This window comes from Saimiri boliviensis, chromosome 1, assembly GCF_048565385.1.
Source record: "Saimiri boliviensis isolate mSaiBol1 chromosome 1, mSaiBol1.pri, whole genome shotgun sequence".
NCBI classification, from domain to species: domain Eukaryota; kingdom Metazoa; phylum Chordata; class Mammalia; order Primates; family Cebidae; genus Saimiri; species Saimiri boliviensis.
Genome location: NC_133449.1, coordinates 182,071,646 through 182,079,971, shown reverse-complemented (window position 1 = coordinate 182,079,971; position 8,326 = coordinate 182,071,646).

The window sequence follows — 8,326 nt, the reverse complement described above, 5'->3', positions numbered from 1 at the left end:
GGTTCCTGATAAATGAATGAATTTGGCTAGATTTCCTCTCTGTCTCGAGTGCTGTCTTGCTTGCCATGTGATGCCTTCCTCCATGGGATGACCCTCACTAACTGCCAGCACCATGTTCCTAGACTTCCCAGCCCAAGAATTATGAGACACGTACATTTCTTTTCCTAAATTACAATCTATGATATTGTTATAGCAGGAGAAAACAGACTAAGACATTTGCTTTATCTGTTACATAAATTTGATTTATGAAATCGAATTTTATTGAAAATACATAAATCTTCATTGAAAATATTTATATATTCTATTGAAAATTTATACATGGATCTGACTGATATATAATTAGTTAGCATTTCTTTGGCTAGTGCAGATATATTTTTCTATCCTTTTACTTTAAATCTTTCTGCATTCTCACAATTTAAACATCATGCTTGTAAATAGTACAAAATTGACTTTGTCATATAATGAAGTATTTTCTTCTTTTACGTTTAATGCAATTATTATACATTTGTATTTAAGTCTACCATTTTATGAAGTGCTTTCTGTTTATATTGTCTTTCTTTCTTGCTTTCTTTTTGGATGCAATTTTAATTGCATTTTGCCCTCTAAATTATCTTGGAGGTTATATAAAACTCACTTAGGAAGATACTACTGTTTCTTCTTATTATCGAATTAATTTTGCAGTCATATTTTATTTTCAAGCAGACATGCAACAATACATGCTTCATTTTATTATGGTCATGAGAAAAACATGTTTGAAAAGCAAGCCATCATAATTTTGAGAGTTCTCGGGGACTTCCTGGAGGGGGAGAATAGTCATTTGATCTCATGATCTATATTAGAGGCAAGCAACCTATATCCCATGGGTCAAATATAGCCCAAAGACTGGTTTAAGATGGCCTGTAAGCTAAGGAAGGATTTTACATTTTTAAAGGGTTGAAAAAAAATTTAAAAAAACCTATGTGACAGAGACCATGTATTACCTATCTGGCCCTTTACAGAAAAAGTTTGCTGATTACTATCCTATATGACCTTGCCAAGACCCGTAAAAGTTCTGAGAGTTTTACCCTACTTGCAAACTAGTAATTACCTTGCTAAAATTTCATGGATGCTAGTGGGAGACGGGATAATCCAGGGTCAGAAACAAAGGACGTTGTTATTTACAGCAATAGCAGTCATTGGAACATCAGCATTAGCACCATTTCCTTATGTCCCGATTTCCACCAGGCAATATGAAGAGAGCCAGCTGACTCAGTAGCTGTATTACAGGAGAGGATAATGAGCTTAGGGCACCCAAATCTTTTATTATGGACAGTAAACACACCTGCTCTTTGCTCTGCAGGGAGACATTATCTTCATCTTCCAATTTGCTATTACAAATATTTACAAAAAGACAGTTTGGAAAAAAGTCAATGACTCTGATTAAAAGATAAAGAGAAACACAAGAGAATCATGGAGCACTGTGATCCACATCTAAATTTGTATCTATAGCTGCCTACACATTTTATGATAGTTATATCATTTCAAAAGTTTATCTTAGCTAAATGCTAAACTATTTTCAGTATTATCTTAAAAAGTACAGGAAATAATAATACATCACCTCATAGGGATTTCTAAAGGCAGTTTAAAATCTTAACATTGAAAAGCTATTATTCAGCTATTTAAAAAATTCTGATATGCAGAAGGATTGATTTATGGCAGGGACCAGATAAGTGATAACTTACTCTATAGTCATCTTCTAACTAATTTGGTAACTCAACATTTTCTTTGGCAAATGCATAAACTATATCATGTTCTATAAAATTTTATTATTACTGTCCAAAATGTTTTTTAAATTATCCCAGAATTTGGCCAGGCACAGTGGCTCACACCTGTAATCTCAGCATTTTGGGAGGCCAAAGTGGGTGGATCACTTGAGATCAGGAATTCAAGATCAGCCTGGCCAACATGGTAAAACCCTATCTCTACTAAAAATACAAAAATTAGCCTAGTGTGGTGGCATGTGCCTGTACTCCCAGCTATTCAGGAGGCTGAGGCAGGAGAACCACTTGAACCTGGGAGGTGGAGGTTGCAGCAAGCTGAGTTAGTGCCACTGCACTGTATTCTAGGCAACAGAGCAAGACTCTACCTTAAAAAAAAAAAAAAAAACACCAAAAAAAAAACCACCCAGAATTTAATAAGAAATACACATTTTAGAGAAGAAATTTAAACACTTTAAGAACATTTTAAAATGTATTGATTTAACAAGTATTATAGTTGATATTTCACATCTATAAGTACAACCAGCTAAGCAGTTTTCTCACAGCATTATAAATGGAACAGCGTTTCTAAAAATTAAGCTTTTTTTTTAAAGAACGCTTTTATAAGATAGATGTTTATAAGGATATAAACTATGTAACATTTACATCCCAAGCTGCTTCTATTAAAAACAGCAAGCTGTAAAATTGGGAATCTTTTAGAAAATCTGTATCACCTTTAAATGTCGGATATGAGACAGCTAGTAAAATTCTCTAATATGAAACCTCTTTAACCTTAGAAACTAAAAGTATGAACTCCAATCTGAACTGATCTGATGTTGCTTTGATATAGGCCTGAGCTGGAGAGCTCTGGAGAGAGCAAGATTACTTTGGGGACAATATGGAATCTCTTGTGTCCAACTAACTATGGTCTGGTAGCTCTGAGTTTCTAGCCTACTGAACAAAAGTTGCAGCTAAGATCTGATATTCCACTACCTAATTTTACTAATTTTAAAATAACTTTATAACATACAGGAAGTAATAATATAAATGAAAAACGTCTTGCATGATTGGTTGCTCTTCACTCCTTGTAAGTGTTGCTATTTAGATTTGTTCAGTCTCTTACTATAGTTTGGGTTAAACCAGAAGTCATTTTAGCTGAGGACTAAGTATGGGCTAGGTTCACGTGGATTATTTTTATATATTCATATAATAACTCATTTAGACATCCTTAAGTGTTTTGATAAAATTATATTTTAACTGATCTATTCAAATACAGGTTTTCTAAGGCAAATACAGAATACAGGAAAAGTCCACATAAATCAATTTAATTTCATTTATCACATGCCAACATTTAACCAAGATAAATTTTATAGAGATGCTGTAACATCTGCTAGTCTCTGATAGGGTGTTTTAGGTGAGGTGAGGACCAGCAGTTTGAAAGAAGGTTGGAGAAAAGGATTACTTTATGTCTGGTAAGGTAATGTTCTTTACTAATAAAACTTTCCCACCTACTGACTTTTAGGATCCCTGCAGGAAAAAGGAAATAGGAATCATTTAAATGTTAAACACATTTTTTTTTGACAACCCAAACTCATTAGATTTATTGTATTTATCTGTCTACAATGGTTTTTTCATAGGCATATTCTCACAGACTTCTCTGAAAAAAAGAAAGAAAAAAAAAAGCCGAGTTATATGTGAATTAAATTTATCTATCATTATAAATTTACAAGACAAATGGCAACACAGGAAATGGGCTTCTAAGCAATTTGGAAATAATACATAACCTGACAGTCACAAAGAAGATTAAAATTTATGTGTAAAAAGTTATAAACAAAGTATAAAAATTTACCACAAAAAGGGGAAAATATTTGCAACACATAATAGACAAAAACATTAATTTCTTTAATTTACAAGTTTTACAAATCACTAAGAAAAAAATGCAACTTAGTAGAAAAATAGGCAAAAGATATTAAAAAAGCAGTTGACAGAAAAAGAAAAACAAATGCTCAACTTCACTATAATTAAATAAATGAAAACTAAAATAAGTTATATTTTTCAACTATGAGAGCACTAAAGGTAAAATATTATGGTACCACACAATGCTGGCAAGTAGCAGTGATAAAAATGTAAATTAAAACAGCTTTTTGGAGGGCAATTTTGCCATATGTATCAATTTAAAATGCTTGTACTGTCTCAAGTGTAATTTTATAGCTAGGAATTTATCTAATCAATAAACTCTCAAAAATTACAAGGTTTATTTTCCAGTGTACTCACTGATCCATTACTAGTAATAAGAAAAAATGGAAAATAATCTAAATATCCATCAGTCTGCCTGGTTAAATAAATTATATACCCAATCAATTCAACATTATTTAGCACTGAGCAGAAAGAATCATACACAGTGTTAAAAAAGCGAAAAAAAAACCACACGTGAATTATGATCTATTTATTTATATAAAGAAATAAATATAGGTTTTTCAGGAAACAAAGAAAAGAAACAATGAGGCAGCTAAAACAGATCGTTAGGGAGAGGAATCAGTAAAGACTTCATTTTTCATTTTATATCTTTCTGCCTGATTTAAACTTTCATCTTGCCACATATATGTAAAAAATTTGTACACCTATAACATACTTTAAATAGTTCTTACTGTCATACTGTTACATAAGATTTAAGAGTAAATAAATTACGTGGATAACTGTTCACGGCCCAGTCATTCAATAATATGCGTGGTATAGAATTCATATCATCTACATTGAGATACCTTTTCAAAACCAAAACAATGACTATAAAATAATGGGTTTCCATTCTTTTCAGATGTTATTTTAAAATTCATTTCATAATAAAATCCAATACCATGGTATAACTCATGTTTTTTCCCTTTCTCCAGAAACTTAAAGCAAATACTTGAAGTTATGGTAAAGAATCTTAAAATAATACCATTCTTGGTTCAACCACTTGGGAAAACAGTGTGACATTATCTGTTGAGGTTGAAGATATACATACTCCATGAACCAGCACTACCCTACTAAATATACACCCTAGAGAGAAATCTACTCATATATTCACCATGCTATGTATATACAAAGTTCATAGTAGGAGCGTTTACAATAGCAAAAATCAAAAGCTAACCTTGAAACCACCAAAATAGTAATCAACATTAGAATGGCTACCTTAATTATGACATATCTACACAATGGTATATCTATACAAAGAATCATCCTTAGGCTTGCAGAATAAATTTTAAGGTCTGGACATTTATAATTCAAAATTAAGTACAAAGAGGCTAAATATGGAACTGTGTCCAAACCATCACAATAAAAATTAGTACCAGTAAAAAGAAGAGATTCTATATTTAGATTAGAAGATGGAACTTCTAATTCCTTCTTCATTAAACCTTTAATATTTATTCCTAAATTAGATTTAGCCATTCATTTTCAAGAATATAACATTTCATGATATTATTTCATAAACTGCAAATGCTCTCAAGCAATCATGTGACTATGTCCTTCCTATCATAATTACTCATATTCACCTAGCCTCACAGAAAGAAACTAAGAGATGGGGAAAAAGGTATAAGAAGTATGTCAAGAGGCTAAACACCACTACTTAACAAAACAATACTTTTTTTTTTTTTTTTTTTTTTTTGATGTGAGGTCTCACTCTGCCACCCAGGCTGGAGGGCAGTGGTATGATCTTGGCTTACTGCAATCTCACAATCTCTGCCTTCTGGGCTCAATCAATTCTCGCACCTCAGCCTCTTAAATAGCTGAGACTACAGGTGCGTGCCACCATGCCTGGCTAATTTTTGCATTTTTTGCAGAGATGAGGTTTCACCCTGTTGCCCAGGTGATCTCAAAATTCTGAGCTCAAGAGATCCTGCCACCTCAGCCTGCCAAAGTGCTAGAATTACAGGTGTGAGACACCATGTGATATGGTTTAACAAATCTCATCTTGAATTGTGGCTCCAATAACTCCCCATGTTGCAGGAGGGACACTTTGGAAGATAATTGAATCATGAGGACTGTTCTCCTGTTAATGAATAAGTCTTATAAGATCTGATGGGTTTATAAAGGGAAATGCCTTTCATTTGGCTGTTATTCTCTCTTGTCTACTGCCATGTAAGACATGTACCTTTTGCCACCCACCATGATTGTGAGGCTTCCTCAGCCACATGGAACTGTGGGTCCACTAAACTTTTTTTTTTAATAAATTACCCAGTCTCGGGTATGTCTTTATCGGCAGCATGAAAACGAACTAATACACCATGCCTGGCCAAAAACAAAATCTTTCTTCCTAGCTCATGCTCTACATTTAAATATATGGTAGCAGTAGTAGAGAAGGAGGATAAATAAAGTTTTGAATTGTTATAATATACATGCACATACAGGTACACACACACACACACACAAACCATATTGTAAGGGGAACGTTCCTTTTAAATGTTAGCCATGTGTTAATTTTCACTTAATATTTGTAGGAACTTTTCAGTTACATGTTCAACATAATACCATTTTAATACTAGTATTTTAAATGTTTTATAACTCTTTATAACACAGGAAAACACAGGTTTCTACCAATGGGCAGAACTTGTCATCATGGGGCGTTCTAGTAAAAGACTGTTTCCCAGTCTGCTATGTACAGCCAACTGCCTAAATTTGGACCACTAAAATTTGGCATGTGTGTGTATGATAGGAAGTTGACTGTTTTCTACTCTCTAGTTGTTCCTTCCCACTGACTGGATAATAGCAACAAATGAAGGCTCCCATCTTAAAGTCAGAGGTAGGAGCCTCCTGAGGAGAATGACAGAGCTGCCTGGCCAGCTTTATAGGCAGGTCATTTCTAGATTGCTCTCTGAGTAAAACAGAAATGTCTGTTATTTCAGCACTGAAATCTGAAGATATTGTTAGAGAAAATTTTAACATAAAAGTCAAATACTCAGTTAAATTATTTGTAGGAAATAGCTGAATCATTGTCATTAATCAAGGTAAAAATCTTTGTCATAAGAATTAGGAGATAAAAATAAAATCTTAAAAATACTCAGATTACATATTAATTTTTATGCATATGATCATGTGACAGTAAAGGTCTCTCTAAGCATTAAATCAGTGGTCCCCAACCTTTTTGGCACCAGGGACCATTTCCTTCCGCAGACTGGGGTGGTAAGAGCAGATGACTTTGGGATGATTCAAGCACATTACATTTATTGTACACTTCATTTCTATTATTACTACATTGTAATATATAATAAAATAATTATACAACTCACCACAATGTAGAATCAGTGGGAGCCCTAAACTTGTCTTTCTGCAACTAGATGGTTCCACCTAGGGATAATGGAAGAGAGTGACAGATTATCAGGCATTAGATTCCTGTAACCTAGATGCTTCACATGTGCAGTTCACAATAGGGTCCAGGCTCCTATAAGAATCTAATGCCACTGCTGATCTGACAGGACGTGGAGCTCAGGCAATAATGTGAGGGATGGGGAGTGGCTGCAAATACAGATGATGGTTCCCTTGCTTGCCCACGGCTCATCTCCTTCTCTGTAGCCTGGTTCCTAATGGTACAGGTCTGTGGTCCAGGGGTTGGGGAACCCTGCATTACATCAAAGGTAAAAATCACACATACAAAAAGAACAAGATACTTATGGCAATAAATTTTCTAAACAGTTGAATGTCAACACTATGATAAAACTGCAATGCAAGTAACATACTGGAGAAAACCAATTTAGTTTTAGCGTTTTTGTCATAATACATGAAAAAGCTCTTAAGATGGGTAAAATGACAAAGAACATTGTATTAATACTGATTTTTGGTTGCAAGCCTCAGAAACCAAGACTATGGTTAATTTTGATGAAGTAAACTACCATGAGAGTACAGGAAAGCTAAAAGAAAGAAGAAACAGATGCAGGAAAAACAAGGGATGTAGTTTAAGAGGGTGCTGGTGGCAGGAACTACCATACAGTTTTCCCTGAGTACTGCCACTGGAATGGATAGTTCCTTAGAAACAGGCTGAGGTGGAGAAAGGCATAGAGAAAATTTGATGGAGAGTGCTCTTAGAAGACACAGCTATAAGGAAATGAGAAAGGCAGGATTGCGCAGAGGAAGAAGCAGACTCACAATGAGGATGCAGCTGAAGCTTCAGTCCATCCTACAGGGTGTTCTTTGAGTTAATGGTTCTTTAGAATTGTCCCAGAGTCAGTGCCCTTTATATCGACCTTCAGCACTGGCTGAAGTGCTGTGGGCTGCCCTCAGACAAGGCAGTTCCTCAGACAGGGAGGTAGTGAAATATAAGCAAATAAGAGTCCCACAAACGTTCTGACTCTGCATCACACCATTCCAAATTCAAAACACTTAAGAGTGCCAGACTGGCATATTTGGTCATATGTTCACAATGTGGCTGGGGCAGGCAAGCTCCTTTGTTATGTATTTCCAAAAATACACATAGAGAGGTAATTTCCCCACTTCATCAAAGAAACAAACAAAACCCAAACAGAAACAACAAAAATTTGTATGCTATTACCACAAGAAGACAGCACAGAAACCACAGAATGGAAACTACACTTCTAGGATACAGTAATGGTCTACTA